At 42.6% G+C, this 21,700-nt stretch overlaps 1 protein-coding gene and 1 long non-coding RNA gene across 6 annotated transcripts in view; one reads left to right on the top strand and one right to left on the bottom strand.

Moving 5' to 3' along the window:
- The window catches only part of DDAH1 (dimethylarginine dimethylaminohydrolase 1), a 125,574-nt gene that overhangs the window by 34,944 nt on the left and 68,930 nt on the right, over window positions 1-21,700 (bottom strand). The gene's annotated exons all lie outside the window — the stretch shown is intronic.
- On the top strand, window positions 3,191-7,210 carry LOC310846689. The gene is made up of 2 exons (XR_014565474.1): window positions 3,191-3,570; window positions 6,910-7,210. It is a non-coding gene; the product is annotated as an uncharacterized lncRNA (long non-coding RNA).

Raw genomic sequence — 21,700 nt, forward strand, 5'->3', positions numbered from 1 at the left:
AAAACTAGTAAATTCATTCAAGATGTGCAACAAACTAAACATGTGGTTATTACAAGGGGCATTTTTACAATGAAAGAAGCGCTGGAATCCTCCATCCTTGAGAAAACCTAGTGTTTTATATTTGCAGCATTCACATAAGAAGTGACTGAAAACAAAGCAACCAATGGCTCCAAAAAGCATTTCATTAATCCTTTTGGAAATCTCTCTGACATGCCGAACACTTCTAAGCATGGGTTGGTTAGACCACCAGGGCAGAAGGTTCTGGGAATGGCTTTCACTCTGTCATCCCATCAGGCTGCAGACTCTTACCTGCATGGGCTGGCCAGGCCTGTGGACATTTTCTACCATCTTCTTTCTAAGTTCCAAGCTCTTACAGCAGCCTTATGCAAGCCCAATGAATAATCCACAGCAGACAACCACCGATGGAAGGGAAGGGCCAAGGTAGAGCCACAAGGTGTTATTATCGTTCATTTAAAAAGTGTCTAAAATTATTAGGGGCAGTTGAATATGAAAGCAGGCTCTGCTCATAGTCTCGATTTCAAGACATGGCACATCAGAAAGGAAAGGAACAGAATGGTCCTGTCTTCTATGTGTTCTTTCCTGCATGTTCCATTCATCATCTGCGACTTTGGTCCAGATTCCTCAGCCACGTGAGGCTCAGCAGGGACCAACAAGGAGTAAGACCTGGTTGGTGGTGACAGCCACCCCTTTTAGCGGAGATTGATCAAACCCCCCCCCCAGCACTACACAGCTTTAAGTATTTACCAAAACCTGGTTAAGAAGGCATTTAGCTGAAAATAACACATTATCTCCTCATTATGAGTATGTTAAGGCTGTTTTGCTTTTTCTGTGCCTTCACTTTGTTTTGGGGAGGTATTGTTTTTCTGATGTTGGTATTTTATGGTGGTAGTTTAGTTGCTTTGATTACATTGTATGTACAGGTGACTCCCCATTTATGCAGAGGTTATGTTCTGGCCCCCTGCACACATAAAAAAGGAACACACCACAGCCCCTCTGGCTTGTGAGGATAACCTTCCAGGAGTGGGAAGAGGACTCCCCCTTTGGGCTCTAAGGAGAGTCTCCTTATAAGCTGGAGGTGCCGTGGGACTTTGTTGAAGCTTTTCAGGTTTCTTCCCCCCCTTCTGGGTTTTTGGCACTGCACGTATGCGCAGTGGTGCATGACTTGAATGCGTGTAAATGAAGGGAAGCCTGTATATTTTATTGTTGCCACTTCAAGTTTCTTTTTGGGGGGATCTAAGTGGGATATGCTTTACAAATAAACAACTGGTGATATCCTGCAATGATTATGCCCCTTACAGGAAAGAGGCTTTTCCCCCCCCAGGCACGCTGACTAGTTCTGACAATAAAAACAATGCAAAGGAAACAAGAGAACTACCTATCTACAGCAGAATCACTACAGCACAAACAAATGACTGGCATGGTTCACCTCCGCTACTGTGCGCACTAAAGCAAAGAGTGGCTCCATACAAGTACATAGTAGAGATTGATAAGGACACTTGGATAGTGATTTAGTACTCTCAGTTTAAGCTATACCCTGGGCTCATGCTGTTCAAAGAGCATGAAAGGCAAGACAAGAACAACAGATATGTACATAATATACTTCCCATCTTTGTATCCCAATGGTTTAAAAGGGAGCAGAAGAACTGGAAAGAATATCTATATCTATACATCTTCATACCACTTGCTATTAGAGAATAATGTGTGATACCTTTTCACTGAGATTCCAGCGAAACTTCTGCTTTTTATCAATGGAAGCCAAGATTAAGTTCAAACAACTTATTGCTAATTTAAATAACCTGGGACACGGGTGGTGCTGTGGTCTAAACCACTGAGCCTAGGGCTTGCCGATCAGAAGATCGGCAGTTCGAATCCCCATGATGGGGTGAGCTCCCGTTGCTTGGTCCCTGCTCCTGCCAACCTAGAAGTTCAAAAGCATGTCAAGTGTGCTGCTATTGTTTCACCATTAAGCGGCTTAGTCATGCTGGCCACATGATCCGGAAAAACTGTCTGCGGAAGTGGACAAACACTGGCTCCCTTGGCCTGTAAAGCGAGATGAGCGCCGCAACCCCAGAGTTGTTCGCGACTGGACTTAACTGTCAGGGGTCCTTTACCTTTTCAAAATTTAAATAAACTTGTGTAGGGAGGCTGCCAGAAACATAACAAAAGGAAAGAAGGAGACATGGTAGGAAGCCTAAGGGTGGGCTATAGTACTTTTCCCTATAGTATTTTCCCTTCTAAACATATATCAATAACCCCAAAGGTGTGTATTTTCCTAAAACTTTTATTAAAGAAAATAGTGTGTGTTGTATAAAGTAAACCTAGACCTCTGCATAAAGATGTGGGTTGTGGTGTGTCTCTCCCCCCCCCCCCCCCAGCATTGAAGATAGAAAACTATTCTGTTGGCAACTTAGACAGATGCAAGCACAGTCCTTGCTTATTCAGAACAAGATTCTACTGGTTTCAATGTTGCATTTTCCTTTCTGTGTCTAAATCTGCTTCTGTTACTATGTAGATGACCTTCCTAGTTCATGATAAATCTGGACACGCCTTTCAGAACACAGGAACATGGTTGCACTGGGTAGGGTAAAAAGTAGACCAACACAAGTTGTTCACAACCACCCATGAAAAATAGAAGGAAACAAAACCAGGCAAGCTGGATGACGGGAGGGGTTGGCATTCTCTGACCAATGCCAAAGAAAGAAAAAGGACAAACAGAGAAAAGAAACTGCTTTTCCTTTGTTAAGAAGACTATTCATTTCAAGGGGCTATAGGGCTCTATAAAGAGGTTTCATTCTTTCCTACTATGATATACTCGGCTGTAAAAAAAAAGTAGTGGGGGGAAAATCTGATCAACACAGCAACCATTTCATATAGTTTTTAAGAGAAAGTCCAGGTGAGACACACTCTACATTGGAACTGCTACAAAAGCTCCTGTAAGTGGGAAGTGATGTCACAAGTGAAATAAATACTTCTGGTTGTATGTCTAGACAATCTGATTCACAGTGACGTTTTCCAATACATGTGTGGTCTAGGGCAGCTTCAGGTGGCTTACGTGTAGCTTTTTAAAAAATGGTTGCGTTAATTTTTCTCCTCCCTAGCAAATCGTGAACTGTGAATCCCATGTAGCAAGAAATATCCCTTCTTGCCTATTTAATTACAGTTCAGCTTATAACAACAGAAAGGGAGTTGTTTGTTTAGAAAATAGGTGAAAAATCTTTCGGTTTTTATACATCTATCCTTCCTTGGAGCAAACACAGTCTTAAGCTTTTGTGAACATTTGATAAATCTCTTAGCAACTAGTCACTAGAGTGGATTCAGCCAACAATGGATGATTCACAGTTTTTAGCACGGGGTTGTCTGCCAAACGGCCTGAATAAACTCATATTGCTAGACACTACGGCAAAATGTACCCTGATCTCTTCGAAACTATTATATCAGAGGAAAGCTAAGCTGCGTACATTCCTCCAACTCGGTTGACGCCTGGAGAAAAAACAAATGCCTACTAATCCTACGTCTCTCTTCTCAATGCCACATAGGACTTACACCCAGGTAACTCTTCTAAATCTTGCTTTTTTGACAAAGTAGTGATCTCTGTTCCTCTTAATTAGAACAACTGTACTTCTGGCTGAAAATGCTTCAAAACTACTCTACACAATCAGTGGCGTAGCGTGGGTTGTCAGCACCCGGGGCAAGGCAAGTAATTTGCGCCCCCTAACCCGTGGATTTGCGCCCCCTAACCCTAACCCCCAGATGTTGTGGCCGGTGCGGCCGGCCCCCCCTGCACCCCCCACGCTACACCACTGCCACAAAGTAGTGCGAGGCTTAATCACATGGCGGGGAAGAAGGCAGCAACTGGGTCCCGGGGGCGTCTCTGATGTGGCCTTACGGGCACCATTTGCAAGCGGGGAGCGGCACCCCATCCGCGCGAGCGCGCCCCCAGACGCAGGAGCCGCGCAGGCAGGGCTGGGGGCTGAGGCGCCAATGGAGGGGGGATGAAGGGCCTGCGAAGCCCTCGAGCACCAGAGAGCTGCTCTTGGTTTTGCGGGGGGGGGGGGGGGCTCGGCCGGGGGCGGCAGCCCTTTTGTCCGCAGGATGGCAGCGGCGCCACCGGCCAGCCCCATTACCAGCCCGGCCAGCCTCCCGGGGCGCCAGGGCTCCGCCGCAACTAACACCTTCCCTCCAAAACTGGGCTGGTCGGATGTAGTTCTCTCCCGCGCTCAGCTCTGCGCTGGGCGGCCGCTGCATTTTCCCTCCCTCAGATAGTCCCTCCCTCGCTCTCTCTCCGCTCCGCAACGCACGCCTGGCACCCTCCCCCTCCACAGTGGGCGGCGACCCGGCAGCTCGGATCAGATTCGCACAGCCAGCACTGTGAGAGAGAGTGAGCCAGGACCAGGTAGGGGCAGAGAGCTCCGAGTGCGCCCCCAAAAATGTTGCGCCCGGTGCGGCTGGCACCCCTTGCACCCCCCACGCTACGCCACTGTACACAATCCAGGGACAAGAATAAAATAAGGGTTCTCAAAGCGAGTCGAAAGATTGCAATGGAGACAGCCTTAAGGACTTATTTATATGACAGGCACTGTAGTCATGAGATAGACAGGAGTGCCATGTAAAATGGAATGAAATAGTCATGCGAATGCTGGTGCCAGATGCAGAATTCAGAGGAAACAGGGGCTTGCATTATTTATTTATTTTGGGATGCCATTATGGACACTCATTAAAGCTGTTCTCACAGCAGCATGCAAAAAAAAAGGCTGACTCATCCTCATTTTGCCAGTAGTGTCGCATTTCCAAAAGCGTCTCCATGAATGGCAACTGCAACTGGAAGTCAATGTGCAATGACTCAAAATGCAGACAGCTTTCCAGGTCATGTGGCCAGCATGACTAAACCACTTCTGGCGCAACAGAAGCAAGAGCACACAGAAACTCTGCTTACCTTCCCAGCGTGGCGATACCTATTTATCTACTTGCACTGGTGTGCTTCTGAACCGCTAGGTTGGCAGGAGATGGGACAGAGCAAAGGGATCTTGCCTCATCACGTGAATTTGAACCGCCAACCTTGGAAATTGTAATCATTAAAAACATGTTGAGGGGGTGTGGGGATTAGCTACCTAATGAGATGATGCAGCAAGAGTACAGATAATCACTCAGAGACTGGGATCCCTTGTTGATATTTGCATGGGGGGGGGGGCGGGAAATAACCTGCATTCCACAAAGCAGTAAATTTTGCCTTCATGGGCATGAGTGACTTCATTGGAAAATGCAGGCTAGCCTTAAATGATCTTACTTTCACATCTAGCTCTCTTCCAGATGTTATTCCTTTTACAAATATCACAGCAACTTAATCTTAACTATGTCCCTTTAAAGAAAGAAGTTTGCATGGCCACCGGTAGATCTGGATGATCCGAGTGCAAATCGGCCAGGATTTTATTGGGCAAGCTGCTAACTTTTATTCTAATCTACATACAGTAAATGCAGATATTTTACACAACTGCTTCTTGTCCAATGCGGTATTGATGTGGTATATCTAAAGAAAATCTATCAGAGGAAAAATGGGCTCAGCAGAATGGAGAGTGGCCTGTAGTAATGATGGGGTCAAAACCGTAGGTTTTTTTAAATGTTATTTGATACATACAAGATATATTGTGTTCTCTCTCAATGAATACAAACAAGAACTTTGGCTCAAAACAATGGTCTGGTTTGGATACACCCACCCCACAAAACAAATATTGGTTGCATTGTGGAAGATAATGAAATTGAGTATGCCATTGGAAGCCTTTTGAGGAAGAGTAGGTGTTCAATTCAGAATGAATCTTGCTTATACAGATACCATTGGTGCCAAATAATATAATGCATTTGTAGTACCCACCTGTGTGGCTCAGCAAGACACGTTTGAAGTTGCTCCTAGCTCACTAGCTCTTTAATTGTTTGCCTCCTCCTTCCATCTTTTCTTCTGACGTGACTTTTGCTTCTTGGATTAATATCCTGATCAGTATTCTGGATTAATACCCTGATTAGTTAAGTAATGTAACATCCATTTGGGGTGTAGTGGGGAACTCTGGCTTTAAAACAAAGCAGGATCTCTGTACCAATGTGTCACGTGAGAGGGGAGGAGAAAGGGAGAACACAAGTCTGATGCTTGTTCCTGGCTTCACAAACCAGGTTTCTCATAAGCAACGACATTACTCCAAACCAGACCATTGTTTTGAGCCAAAGTTCAGTCTTTCATAATGGGATGTGGGTGGTGCTGTGGTCTAAACCACAGAGCCTAGGGCTTGCCGATCAGAAGGTCGGCAGTTCGAATCCCCGCAACGGGGTGAGCTCCCGTTGCTCGGTCCCCCTCAAGTGCAAGTAGATAAATAGGTACCGCTCCGGCAGGAAGGTAAATGGCGTTTCTGTGCGCTGCTCTGGTTCTCCAGAAGCGGCTTAGTCATGCTGGCCACATGACCCGGAAGCTGTCTGCAGACAAACGCCGTTTCCCTCAGCCTATAGAGCAAAATAAGCACCGCAACCCCAGAGTTGTCCACGACTGGACTTAACGGTCAGGGGTTGTTTACTTTTACTCAGTCTTTCATAGATCATCTTGCAATATCAACAAGCCATACTTAAAACAGTACCCCAATGTAATCCGTTAATTTCAAAGCATGAACTGTTAATTTCAGGGTGGGGTCCTAAGCATTACAAGTTTGGGCTATGGCACACACCCTAAACATGTTACACAATTAATGAAGCTTAATATGTGCTGCAAAAGTGGTAGATTTAAATGTTGATGAAATACCAGGAGCAGTGTGTTATGCAGAGCAGGAAGAGCCATTTACCTTTTTCTTAAACCTTTTAAGGGCATCGGAGGATAATTCTGTGAACCTGTCTCTTCACACATATTTCTTGCAGCTGCTGAGATGACTTCATAGCCAAACTCCGAATTTGGATTCCTACATGTTGTGATAATCAGCTGGGGTTTGGAAAATCATTCAAAAAATCAAAACGTTCTGGCAACTTAACAAGGCTTCTGAAAAAACAACAGTTTAACATCTGGAACTAACATTCTTCATGGAAGCTGAGATTTACAAAGCACAGAACATTTTCTCTTATAGTAACTTTTTGTTCAATAAACCTAATTGAACTTAAAGTATAAAACCACGACTGTTTGTATACAGATGTTGAAATGTTTCAATTAAAATAAAATATGCAACATGAGAGCTCCAGAGCTGTTTTATAATCTGAATGGGCAAGGACACTGAAAGGGAGCTTACAGACTTCATGTTTAGTTCCACCACATGAATTTCTTCTAAGAGTTCTTTAATACCACAGCCAAAGAACTGGCTGATTTATTTAATTCAAGATGTGAAATTCAGTCCCACCTTCCTTTTTAGCATTTGCCTTCTCCACCCATATATCAGAGCCCCCCTTCGCCTTCTGTTTCTCAATCTGTTGTTTACTGTGAACCCTTGCTTCTGCCACCTTGCCTCACCAGGCAACCTGCCCCATAGCTCCCCTATTTTTCAGCATCTATTTCAAGCTTTCAGACAGCCCAATGAAATTTCTGCTACACCTAAAGTCTATGTATGGTTTTACTGTGAGTAAAACCATAAATAGACCTTAGGTATAGCAGAAATTTCTGTTCCCTCGCAGATATTTTGCTAAGCACTTAGAATGGTCATGTACATTCTACAGCACCAGACCAGGCCAGCCAGTCAGAGGCTTCCTTGCTACAAGCGCAATCAGGCACTTCCCTGTTGTTTCTTATTTTATTTGATAAGGCCTTTGACAGGGCTTGGATATACCCTAATTCAAAATGTGACAGCACCTGTTGGAATCAATTATAAACTTCTGTTAATTGTAACTAACTTGCTCCATCAATTTCAATAGTACTTACAGAAAACTAATTTCCCACTGTATTTTACTGCTTGGTCACTATACCAGTAAGTAGCTGGCTATAATTAAAAGCTGTCATACGGCATCAACGCTAGAAAAAAATATGACAACAACGTTACATCTACCCTTCCTTGGCATCTTCCTACTTAATTTTATTAGAACAAAAGAAGCAGTGGAGAAAAAAAAAGTAGAAAAGAAATCCTTACCATCCACGCTCCACCTTTTACTACAAACAAACTATCAAGATAAATGGAGATCATTATAATATTGTTAAAGGAATGTTTCAACTGTCAGTTATTCAGCCCAGCCTTAGGACGAGACTGACAGCACTGTCAATCAGCAAAACAGCACAACATCACAAAATAATGGTTTTAGGAATGTTGCAATAGCAATGGCAATCAACATAAATGTTTACGATCACAAGCTGCTAGTCACTTGAGTAGAGCTCTCTGGAAGCCGAATATATTCCTGACACCCACAAACCTGTTTTTAGGACTACCTTGGAGACGTTATCTGGTCACTTCTGTTTCCTACCCCCAGATCAGTCCCCTTCCCACAGCGAGGGAGAAATAGATAAAGCGCAAGCGCGCGCACACACACACACACACACACACACACACTACACTTTGCCATGGGCTATATATGAAAACACATATAGCTTGAAGATGAAGTTGGAAAGGGTATTACTTCCAAATTTGTCCTTCACCTCTATGTACTTTTCAATGAAAGGTAACCCCCACAACCACCTCATGACAAAGGAGCCACTGAGGGAAGGATCAGAGCCTCTGTGGCAACCAGGGGAAGAGTGCCTACAAGTGCCATTCTGGAAATTCCTACACAGTATGGGCTTTGGTGCTGCAGGAAATGGTTATTAAATGAAGGATTCTGAGCAATGTTCGTTTAGCAGAGGCGGTCTGGGAGACAGATTTTTTTTTAAAAAAATGGTTTGCCATAATAACCCAAGAGGTATCAACCTGCCTCCAGTCTAAGCTAACACTCCATGTACATCACTGATAAAGAGTGTGGCACACCAAATCATGAGCATAAAGGTGCTTTGTCCAGTGCCCATTTCCCCTATGGTTTATCCTTTCCCATATATCCAGCTTCTGTGATGTAGTTTTGTATAATGTCTCCTGTGAAAATGCTCAAAAATAAAATGAAATCCCACTGCACAATTGTGTCACAGCTGCAGTTTTCGTACAAAACAAAAATCAATTCTGCTAATCTAATCCTTCTCAAGACACCATACCCTCCAACATTTCTCTGGTGAAAATAGGGATGTCATATTCAATAATTAATTAATTAATTAATTAATTAATTAATTATACCATGCCCATCTGACTGGGTTTCCCCATCTGCTCTGGGTGGCTTCCAACATATATAAAAACATAATTAAACATTAAAAAAAACCTTCCCTATACAGGGCTGACTTCAGATGGCTCAAGGGTTGGATAACTTCATACCCTCCAACATTTCTCTGATGAAAATAGGGACATCCTAAGGGAAAGCAGGACATTCTGGGATAAAATCAGAAACCAGGACGGCTTCTGTGAATCAGGGACTGTCACTGGAAGAAAGCAGGGACATTTGGCGGGTCTGAAACATGGGTAGCATTTCAATCCCCATTGTTGTCCAACATTTAACATACAACACATCACATCCAGATTAAAATGTCCTACAAACAGGAGAGGAAGGAACAAGTGAAGTGGCTGCAGGATAAACAGTAGACGTTTTAATAAAACAAAGCCAGATGGCTCAGAACAAGCAAGCTGTGCCACATGCTATAGGGGAAAGCAAAAACCTAGAGGCCATTTCCTTAAAAATGCAAAAAAGATGTCCAACGACCCACTGCTTTTTACATCTTCAGAGATGCTGCATTCAGCTACATTCCTTGCTCTCTAATAACTAGCAACAGGCAAGCCTCAGAGCTGGCTGACAATCTCAGGAGACAGGATCTTGCAAGAATTTCCTGCTTCTGGTTAGGCCAGACAACAGCAGACACTCTTGTGGTATTTTGGCACTTTCGTTCTGCTCCTTATTTGTCCAGGCCAAAACTCAGTTTCAGTGGAAAATTAAATAGCTTAATTTTTAGGATATTAGAATTTGCTTTCTTCTACTCTTTTAACCTTCCTGGTTTACAATGTTATTAAAGGCTACTGTGTTATTAAATTTATGATTTCTGTTTATCATTAAAAACCAGGGAGATGTGTCGCTCGGAGTGCAAAAACATGGCAAATGTTACATAACTGTTATCCTGAATGAAGATACACCATGAGCTCTCAAAGCAAGATTTCTTGGACTTCAGTTAAAGTTAGTTATTACTACATGCTATTGGAACAAGTTAGTCATCACTATCTTAGGTTCCATTGCTTTCAGTGGGACTCAAGTCATAACTAACTTTTGCTGAATTGGGATCTAATGTATCTGAACCATACATTAGCACCTCCAACTACAGATGCCCTGGTCCGTATGTGTTTTTACAAACAGGCGTGAGATGAACTCTGAATAAGATCTTTGCCAGCAAGTAAAAGCGTTTTCTGCATATATATGCATTTGGCAAGGAAGCCAAACCATCAAAGATGGTTTTGTGTGCTGAAAACCCTTCAAAATGAACCACAGCCAGCACACATTCAGCATTCTTTATGTAATGGGAGCATCAGCAATGCAGATAACTTCCCTGCTATCTTCTGCTGTGGACATGATGTGATTCTGGGTCCTTTTGTGACCTCAATGTTTTGAGGACATGTGCATGCATGAAAGGGTGTGAGTGAGCATTTCTGTCTGGGATCAGGAAAAGAAATGCACATTGGGTGTTTTCTAAGTACTTAATTTGTTGACCATAGAATGCATATTGTGAACAGTTTCACTGATGGATCAACACCTGGTTAGGTGCTGCCACCTGCCCAGATACCATAATTTCACTCTTCAAGAACTGGTGATGCTATACCAGCTATTTCTGGCAAGGGAAGGGAGAAAATCTGTATCAGAGGATGGGAACTGGAGGGAGCACACATCCTCAAGGATAGCAACTGCTCTGAAAAGCATCATTTGTAGGGAGTTATATGTAAGTGCCCACCAAAGGGAGTCGTCTGCCACACTGCCAGCCCCAGGCTTCACTCCCCTCTCTGGGATATCTTGAAGAGCAGGAGCCATCCTTACCTAAAGCTTTGCAATCTTTTCCATGCTGGTTTTTCTAAGTGAATTAATTGGTAACTGAAGTGAGAGGGATGTAGGCTTTGATTTCATGTGTTTCTGGTTCTGAAAGTTCTAGCAACTTGCCTACTAGGGTCTGGCCTGGTCCACAGTCCAAGACATTGGGCCCTGAAAGTGTTCCTACAAGTCGGTGCCCTTTGTCATGTCTTGAATACCTTCCCAAACCTCGTTGTGATCAAAATTGGGACGTTTGTTATTTGCTCCTCGGCCAGCTGATTCATGTGAGGCAAAAAATTGCAGCTTTTGGTTGGGTGCTCTGGCGCGAGTCACCCGACTCATACCAGAATGCCCAACACCCAAACAGGGGGACATTCCAGGATCCAATCAGAAGCCAGAATGGCTTGTGCAATTCTGGAATGTCCCACTCAAATCGGGACTGTTAAGAGGTATGGGCTTGGGGCCGCCACAGTCACATCAATAGAGTTTGTACAATTACAGAGGGAAGAGTATTCTATGCACGCATTGTGTATATGTAGTTTATTTATTCTTTTCCTATACATGAGGAAAGAGCTAAGAGGTCCCTCTTCCTTCCCCCCGCCCCCATTCTACTCTTCTGCTTCAAACTGCAACTTCAGCAACCTGGCGTTCTGTAGTCTGGAACATTTGGATGTGATTTTCCAGCACAAAGTCCCAAAGCATTACCGTACTTGTTTAGTAATGCTGTAACGATCATTAACAAAACAACCTTTGAATCTTGAATTAGGGTTGCCATATTTCAAAATGTGAAAATCCGGACACAAAAGTTTTTGAGCTAAAGATCTACACTTCACCTAAATCTACACTTCCGGCATGGGATTTTCCTGGACATTCAGCGATTTCCGCCCGGACACAGTTTCTGACAGCCAAATTCTGGCTATGTCCAGGAAATTCCAGATGTATGGCTACCCTACATGAATACAACAGATTTTCAGTTAGCAATGAGTATTAGCTGCAAACATTATAACAGACTCCTTTAAACATGTTTCATACATCACTCTGGAAGGCATAATAATGTTTTATTTAAAATCATATCCCCGTTCTTAGGTTTTTCCATTTCAGGTCTCAGGAGAAATGAGTAGGGGTATGTTTGTTTTGTTTCCTCCCCCACCCCCCAATCAGGGTCTTCTGTTGCCCCCAAGCTTTCACTTATCTAGCTCCCTTTTTTTTGTAGGGAGATTGGTTATGCAAAGCTTTGCCACAGTCAAATGTCCCATAGCTTTTGTTAGATCAATGTTTTATGAAGAAACCCTTGGACATCTAATAAAATATTTAACATTATGCCAGAAAGCATAATTAACATGGTTACATGTACAAATTATTTTCTTTCCTCCACAAACATGACAGAAACTCATTACTTAATTACCTTTTTAAAAAGCTTCTGGCTCAGGCAGCTCCATTTTTGCTGAATTTTCCCTTTCTCCTGAATGCTAGTCTTTCACTTCATACCAGAGATTCAACCACAAAATAGGCCTGATATCTGATGACACATTTTCTTAAGCAGATAACCTTGAGCGCCCCAAGGTTAGTAACCTTGATTGCGCTATTCGTATAGTACATTGTCAAAACGCCTTGCCAAATGTTCATATTTCATGGGTGAATAAATGCAGGCTAACTTAGAAGGGTGAAATGGCTAATAGACTGTATCATGTTAACCATATTCTTACTACTTTTTCTTCTTCTTTACAAGGTCCTCAAAATGCAATTTTTAACACAATAAACAGTTACTTCTCAGTCACATTTTAAAAAGGTGCACAGCCCACTCAGTACAAAATTCAGGATGTCATCAATCACATACTACCTTTAAAAAATAAAATAAAACCTCTTGCCTAAAATCTTTGTTACAAAACCAAACTAGATAAGGTATATGTCGTCATGTTAAGTCTGCAATCTTCAAATCAAATTATTGGTATACTCAATCAACTATTGATTTAATCATAGATTAACCTCCTACACAGTAATTACAGGAGCTGAGAACAAGTGGACTTGTAGCATAAAACTTTGCAAGCTACATGGCCAGTTGTACTACCTTCATTGCACCAAACTGGATGAGAAGAAACTCAAAGACAACACATTATCTGAGAATGAACCCCATTGAATTAAGCAGGACTTACTCCTGCGTAGACTTGGTTAGGATTATATATATAGGCAGCATAGCCCTATCAGTCTAGAATGGCATTGGACCAGTACACTTAGGTCCAAATTACATCGCAGAAGGCCTAGATATGGTTTTCAGTTGACACGTTTACTGAAAGCTGGATGTTATTTACTATGCACTAGAAGAGTAAATGTTAGAATAAGGTGAAATCTGATGTTCTCTTTTCCATGCTATAGCTACTCTTTCCTGCATATTTTCCTTCTGTATTATTATTATTATTATTATTATTATTATTATTATTATTATTGAACAACAATGGATAGAATTCATTGTACTGTAGCACTATGACAATCACTCCATCAATGCAAGAAATTCAGCTTGCCAGATGGAACAATGTCTCTTCATCTCCTTCCTGCTGTAGTGGGGGTTCCCCCACCCTGAGCCAATTTTTGGGGGGCGCATGGGGAAGATAGGGTGGAAAGTTTGTTGCTCTAGTGACTAGTCCTTGTGCAAGTTTCCACCAGTAGGACTTGTTGGTTTAATGGGTTCAACATACAAAGCCACACACCTATATTGTTTACAATTTCAACAGCTCTGCTCACAAAGACCAACGAACAAAAAAACTTTATGTAGAAAATCTCAGTTTCACCATGTATGACGGCCTGAGAATGCTCACAGTTCATTAAAGTAATTATAATTACGTTGGCCTTCTCTGAGAGAAGAGCAGAAGAAACATTGCTTCAGAATCAGGTTGCATATCAATGAGCTGTTCTTCATTTTCCCTTTTTGTATTCAGGCATTCACAGCACGTGATAAAACAAACAAACACATACCTTGTCAAATGTGATGAGTGTGTGTATGTAGAATTAGGTGTGCAGAAAAAGATCAGCTGGGCTTTGTGGAGACAGGTGCCTAATTCTACACACACACACACACACACACACACACACACACACTGCATCCAAAAAGATGCACCATAGGTATACATATTCAAGTACAAAAATAAAGGGAACCAACAAAGTAAATATTAGATGGAAGACACGTGGATATTCAGGCACATCACTGTTTCCCCTGTTCTAAACAAAAAACAAAAAACTCATCATCCCACTCCAGCTATTGAGCACTTTCCCTTCTATGCTTTATCTCCAAGCTCCTGACATGTGCTACTTAACACCTCCTGTCCAAACTCTCTTTCCTGCAGCTGTCCTTTGACACACAACCCTTCAAACCAGCTTTTTACCCCTGCACCCCACAAAAAAACTGCCCTCGTGGAAATTACAGAGGATCTGTTCAGCATAAGCTGTAAGCCTCTGGTAGTGGGGACCTATGATACTTCTTCTTTCTAAGAGAGAATATATATGATGCTATGTAAATGCAAACAAGTAAATTAGACACTCAGTCCTCCCTTGCTATGAATGAACAACACCCGGACACACACCTGAGCAAAACACACACAGGATCAATAACTCCCATAAGGACAAATAAGAGATACAAAGCCTGAAGGAAGTGTGAAGCAAGCCCAAAGACCAATAAGGGAGACAGAGTTCAGTTAACACATGGATAGGCAAACTAAGGCCTCGGGGCTGGATCTGGCCCAATCACCTTCTAAATCCGGCCCGCAGATGGTCCGGGAAACTGAGTGCTTTTACATGAGTAGAATGTGTCCTTTTATTTAAAATGCATCTCTGGGTTATTTGTGGGGCATAGGAATTGGTTCATTTTTTTCCAAAATATAGTCTGGCCTACCACAAAGTCTGAGGGACAGTGGACTAGCTCCCCTGCTGAAAAAGTCTGCTGACTCTGATGTTAATAATTAGTTAGCCAGAGCCAACAGCCACATAGCACAAAGGCATTCTTCTAGCATTCGGTTGCTAGAGAGGAAGGCTTTTAAGCCTGAGGAGTGGCGGAGCTTCATGCTCTGGCACGGGGGGGGGGCTGGTGGCGGAGAGCAGGTGGGGGGGCTGGCGCACATCCTGGGGGCGGGGCGTGCCGCCCGCAGGGGTGTGCCACGTTGCCTGCGGGGGCAGGGCGCTCCCCCCCCACTCCTCTTCATCCGCCAGTGAGCCTGAGCCTCTCCAGCCCCACACAGAACGTAGCTGTAAGGCCATCAATGTTACTTCAGGAATTGGTCTACTTATCAGGGTTAGCTTACGTACAGGTATCCTTTTCTCCATGCAGAGGACTTCTGCATCTTGTAGGCTGATTGGAGAGTGAGACTCTGTTACACTCCTGATTATATCATAGGGAGTGTGACAGAGTCTGAATTGGATTTGGAATGAACTGAGCTATTTTCCAAGGTTCCCTCTGCCCTGCAGGTTTTTCTAGGCTGGTATGTTACATTACTGCTTTTTAAATGGTTTTAGAAGCCTGCCTCCTAGCTGAGACAGGGAAAAGAGCAAGAGCTAATGCAACAGAGGGGGAAATGGAGACACACACATTCCTCCAAGTGTACATACTGGTATACTTAAGCTTAGACATAAATACTGCAAAGTGATAATAGAAAATTTCAGCCTGAGTTTGCATCTCTTGGGTTTGATCTACTGTAAAGTGCTAATTCCCCATGGAACTACTGATGGACCACAGCCAATTGTTCAGCAGAGAGTCTATTTTAAATGATCTGTCAGTGACTGGAGCTACTGCTGCTACTAATGTGCAATGTAAAGAAGTTAATTATTCTAATTAATGATAGGGAAGTTAGCATATGGCCAACACTTTCATTAGGTTTTTTTTCTTCTTATTAACAACCTTATTCTTATTCATCTCTTGGCACAGAGCTTTCAGGACATATGATAAACTTCACAAACTGCACCACACATATCACAGTTCTGAGTAGTACTACTTAATCCATTTAAAGCTGTCCTCAGAATGGATGCTTCCTAGTACAACATGAAAGGAAAGGCTGCAGAGCCTGAGTGAGGTGCTTGGGTGCACTTCTTCTTCTCTTTTCCTTCATGGGACCCTACTAGCACTCAAAAAAACCCTAAATGTTGAAGGCACACGCAATTTAAGCTTGCAGCTCACCTAAGAATCTCCATCTTCAGTAAAGGCTAATAGAACAGAAACAGAGCACCCTGGTCCCACCAGGTGAGTTCAAATCTGGAACCAGTTTATCTGGACCTGCAGCCTCAAAAGGATTGAAGTTAGGTGGGACCTGATGAGATCTGCCTTTCAAATTACATAAACGATCATGTAAAACTTATAATCTGCATTATATTGAACTGTTTTCTTTAGAACATGTTATAACACAAATTATGTTAACACCCATCCACTTGAAGTCAACTCTACTGTTTTCCCCCTCTTTGCACCCCTCTTCTTCACAAAACCAGGTAAGAAGTCCAACACATTATGGGGGAAAGGAGGGGAAAAAACCATGTTTTTAGCAGTCACCCAATGTTTCAAATAACATATCCAGTTATACAATACAAATAATGTGTGTATATAGCAGGATAAATGAAATTGTCATCTACCAATTCGGGTCTCTCACCCAGAATCGCTTAATACATTGTGTCACACTTAAATAAGGTTTGCTGTATTTCAAAAAGTAAAAACCAGGACACCCCGAAAGTTGTTGAGCATTTTTAAGGAGCTTTTCTTTAGACAAACCCCAAAGCTTCTCTCTCTCTCTCTTTCTTTTTACAAAAATGCCCCCCCCCCCGATTTTTCGATTGACTTTCCTAAGATTCAGGACAAAACACCACCTTTTGGAAACCCTGCCCCCCGCCTCAAACGTCAAGTCCGCCTTTGAAATCCCAGTGTTGTAACCACAGGCAGACTAACTTGAGAGTGAGCACCACTGAACTCAATAGGCCTTGCTTCTGAGTAGGATCAGGCTGTAAAAGTGGTAACAGCATGGGGGCTGGGCTTCAACCCTTTGGAGTGCTTAGCTTTTCCATAGGTTATTGGACATTTTGGAATTGGGCTGCTGTTCAAATTAACAGAGAACCAAAGGTGTAACAGTGCATATATGATGGAAATAGCATATCCTGTTTCCTTTTTTAGTGAGACTCCTTGATATACAGAGCTGCCAACCGACCACAGAATTTTAAGCTGATAAATCGTTTTCCTTGAAACAGATTAAATCAACCGATTTCATTTAAAATAAAATCTGCAGATTTCAGAACTCAAAAACATAAACAAATTTTTACAGGAATTGCTGTAAAATTGCTGCCTTTGATCAACATGACAACCTAAACCACAGGACTCATCAGGGTTTGGCTCCAGCCAAAGCTGGACTATCTGTTGTCTAACCCAAGAACCATCAATTAATTCATTTGCTTTAAATATTTATACCTGCCTTTAGACCAAATAATCTCCAAGTGGCTTAAACAATGCCAAAACTCCTTTGTGGACTGGACTCTTTTTCTTTTATATCACCCCTCACCATCATTATAGTTGTTGCTCTCCAGTTGCAATGGTTGAAAACAAGACCTTCAGTCTCAGTACTATAGCAGAATTGTCATGAATTGTGGGTAAAAAACCCTTGGTGTAAATTCAGACAAACAGATTTCCCTTTCTCCAATGGACACAGACTATTTATATTGTCCAGACAACCTGTTTCCACTAGAATCGTTCAGCTTGGTGATTGCAACCTGTGTCCCACTGTGGGCAAAATGTTTGTTTGAGAATGCCCTAAGGAAAGCAGGTGGGTGCTTCTGTCGCAAGCACAAACTGAATTTCAGCACACCCTCCATTCAGCTTCCTTTGCAGAGCAAGTTTCTATTGTCAGCTGTTTCACAGATGAGAAAGTAAGTAGAATGGAGACAGCAACATTCCCAAATAACTCTGACCCAAGAAAATGCTTAAAAGGAATTTTGAAGCCTTTGATTTCTAGGTCCAAGTCCATCACTTGGTCCGATGAATACGCTTTAGCACTTAGCCAGCAGTTTACTTTCCATTAATTTATTACCTAAAGGTTAGCCTATAAAAGAAAGCAGCAACTTCACTAACTGAACTTGTTACACATTGAACTTTATGCATGTTATTATTTGCGTGTTGCTTTTCAATTTGTTACCAACATCTCCCTTCTCCACTGGAGACCCATAAGCAGTGGAAAGTTTCAGGAGATATATGAGGGAACTGAGAGAGATCTATCGCCAAGCAGGTTTGGCAAAAGCCAAATGCCAGATAAGATTTAAAGTTTTAAATCAGTCGTTTCCGAACATAAGGCTCCCACTACAACAATAAATCTCTTGCAACTGTTTATTAAATACCAGTCTGATAATAATAATAAGAATAAAAAGTCTCATTTCCCCACTGTGCAGGAACTTGGTGGGATGCAGAATGGATTTAAATACCCTTGAATATCCTAGTTGCGCTAATCTAATCAAACATAAATCTAATACTCTTAATTTACATTTTAAACATGAAAAATAATGAATCTCTTACTACAATATATGCATGTTCTGCTATCTTACAAAGAAACTAGGTTAATACATCACGGCAATTTAATTACAGGAAGGTTATTCTTAATGCTCTGGAAAACTCATTGCTCCTCCCTCCTTTTCACTCACTTCCCTCTAGTTTGTGGCAACAATAGGCGAGAAGAGGGAGCCACAATTTTTTTTGTTGCTTCTCTTTGCTGCTCAGTTATAAGCACCACTGTCCAACATTCCCTAGTGTTGCTTGAGTTGCTGTTGTTGTTACATTTATATCCTAGCTTTTCTCCAAAGAACTCAAGGTGGCACATACACAATTCTCCCAGCTTCCATTTTTCTCCTCACAACAACTCTGAGGTAGGTTAGGCTAAGAGAGAGAGAGAGAGAGAGAGAGAGAGAGAGAGACTCTGACTGGCTAACGTCACCCGGTGAGCTTCACGGCTGAGTGGGGATTTGAACCCTGGTCTCCCAGGTCCTAGTCCAGCACTCTAACCACTACACCACACCAGTGAGTAGATGAAGGGAGGTCAGTAACAGATACAGGAAATCTGCACCCTTTAACAGACCTTACATGCTCCACAGAACTATATCCAAACCTACAATGGAATCCAGTGCTTCCTGAAAATTCTCAGATCTGAGGAAAACTTTCTGACCTGTTATTGGATGCAGATTCTTTACCCCCACACCTAAAAATGTTTACATTTAGTATGTTGATGAGTGAACATAGTAAAGGTAAAAGGACCCCTGACCATTAGGTCCAGTTGTGACCGACTCTGGGGTTGCGGCGCTCATCTCGCTTTATTGGCCGAGGGAGCCGGCGTACAGCTTCCGGGTCATGTGGCCAGCATGACTAAGCCGCTTCTGGCAAACCAGAGCAGCGCACGGAAACGCCGTTTACCTTCACACTGGGGCGGTACCTATTTATCTACTTGCACTTTGACGTGCTTTCGAACTGCTAGGTTGGCAGGAGCAGGGACCGAGCAACGGGAGCTCACCCTGTCACAGGGATTCAAACCGCTGACCTTCTGATCGGCAAGTCCTAGGCTCTGTGGTTTAACCCACAGTACCACCCACATCCGATGAGTGAACATATCCCACCTTAAATGGAGTTAATCTAACCCTCGCATTTCTGCATGAATCACATTTCTGGGGTACATGCTGATCGGAAGAAGGAAAACCCAAGATCAGTGACTCATGCAGAGGTGTAGCAGGCAGCCTCTCATGGCAATGAGAATTCTACCACTTTGTGCTTTAGTAGTGAATGAATGACCCAATATGATATGGCAAAATTACCTACTCCTAGTGGAGGCTGTTGGAATATAGGCAAGCACAGAACAGAAATGCAGCAGACAGCATTGTATGTGTTGGGGGCTGTTGTTGTTGTGGTGGTGTATTTTGGGTTCAGAGGAGCATTTAATTATATAATTAATGTATTTCTCACTGCAACTACTTCCTTTTATTTATTTATTCCAAGCAGTCTCCTGAAACATATTGCTATGCACCAGGACACAGTTTGAAAATTACTGATATAACCACATCCTACTAAAATCACAGACACATTCATGCAAATATGTGCTGAAGATTTCCATAGTACCTAAGCACATTTAACTTCATACATGCAATACATTTATTTCCCAATATACAGTAATCAGTACTCCATGGTAGATTTTTGTTGTATTTAGCAGCCTGGTTCCACCCCCCCCCCCCTTTAGCTGCTAATCCATTTCAGCCATTTCCCAAATCAGACTCTGCTGACTGCTTTTATTTCATTTTCTGGCTCACTGATCTTATCCCTGCCTGTCTGAATGGATTGCAGAGGTGGTTCTTGACATGACTGTCTTCCATCCTGGAAACCAATTACAACTCATGCGCTATATGAGAAAATTTAACAGGGCAGAATATAATGTACTTGGATTTCATGTTAATAAAACATTGCTGAAAACAAAAGCAAACTTTAGGTCGCGTATTATCATCATCATTTAAAACTTAGAACTCAGGTTCTGCCCAAACTGTCTACTCCAGTGGCTCTGAAACTGAGGTCTAAAAATCACACATCTCCACAAGATTATGGAAGAAGAAATGGAAATATGTATTTGTATATACAAACAAATCAGCAAAGCTTATATAGAGGGGGGCGCAGTTTGTAAATATATATATCTCAACAGTTTGAGCATTCTTCCTATATAAAGTGCAAATATACATTTGAAGATTACACATTGGAAGAACTCTGACTTTTTCTTTGTTTGTGGCTAAGGTAGAGGAAAGAGACTGGGAGAGAAAAAAATATTGCCAGCCCCCACACTTGGGCTCCCAATAGTCTCTCATCTGTCTGCAAAGTTCTACAGCTGCAGCAGAACCAGCTGGAAGCGTGGTGGTAGCTGAGAGGGCTCTGGGCAGCCAAGCACCATCTGCCCATAGATCTAAAAAAGCAAGATTGCTGCAGTGCAGTGAACGGCACCACAGGAAAACACCAAAGAGGTCCGTCCCTTTTGGGTTTCCACTTCAGAGTCCTCACACCTGCTTATTTATTCAGTGTTCCTGAGGCATTGTTAAAAGAGATTTGTCTTTGTTTTTGTCTGGCTGATAGGGATGCTCTCTGCGAAGTGGTGAGCATCAAGAGTGTTGGTGGCTGCATCTGCCTCCCTACTGGGTGAGCAACTGCCTGTGGGAAGGGATTGGGCTCTCTAGGTTAAGAAGGTGGCAAAGAGTGTTTGTATTGCTCCAGGTGAGAGATGGGGTTGAAATGCTTAAGTTATTAGTTTGCTTTTTTCTGCTGTTATTGAGCTGTTCTTATTGAGTGGACCTAATTCTTTGCACAGGACTCTTGGTGAGTTGAACGTTGGAAGGGTTTTTTTAATTTACTGAAGTGTGAATCGAATTGATAGAATGATGTTGGGGTTGTTACATGGTTGATGAGTTACTGGATATGTGGAGGTTGTATGGTTAGATTAGCGTTGTGTAATTTCTGTACAGGTGAATAATTTTGGAGACTGGAGGAAGGATTCAACTAACCTGGTACACTAGTGGATGTCAGTTGCAATGAAATGCCAAAACAACGAGAAGTGTGTGCTGCTGAAATCCTCCCAGTACAGTGGTACCTCGGGTTACGAACACTTCAGGTTACAGACTCTGCTAACCCAGAAGT

The sequence above is a fragment of the Podarcis gaigeae genome (genome assembly GCF_964106915.1).
Source record: "Podarcis gaigeae genome assembly, chromosome: 6".
Lineage (NCBI taxonomy): Eukaryota > Metazoa > Chordata > Lepidosauria > Squamata > Lacertidae > Podarcis > Podarcis gaigeae.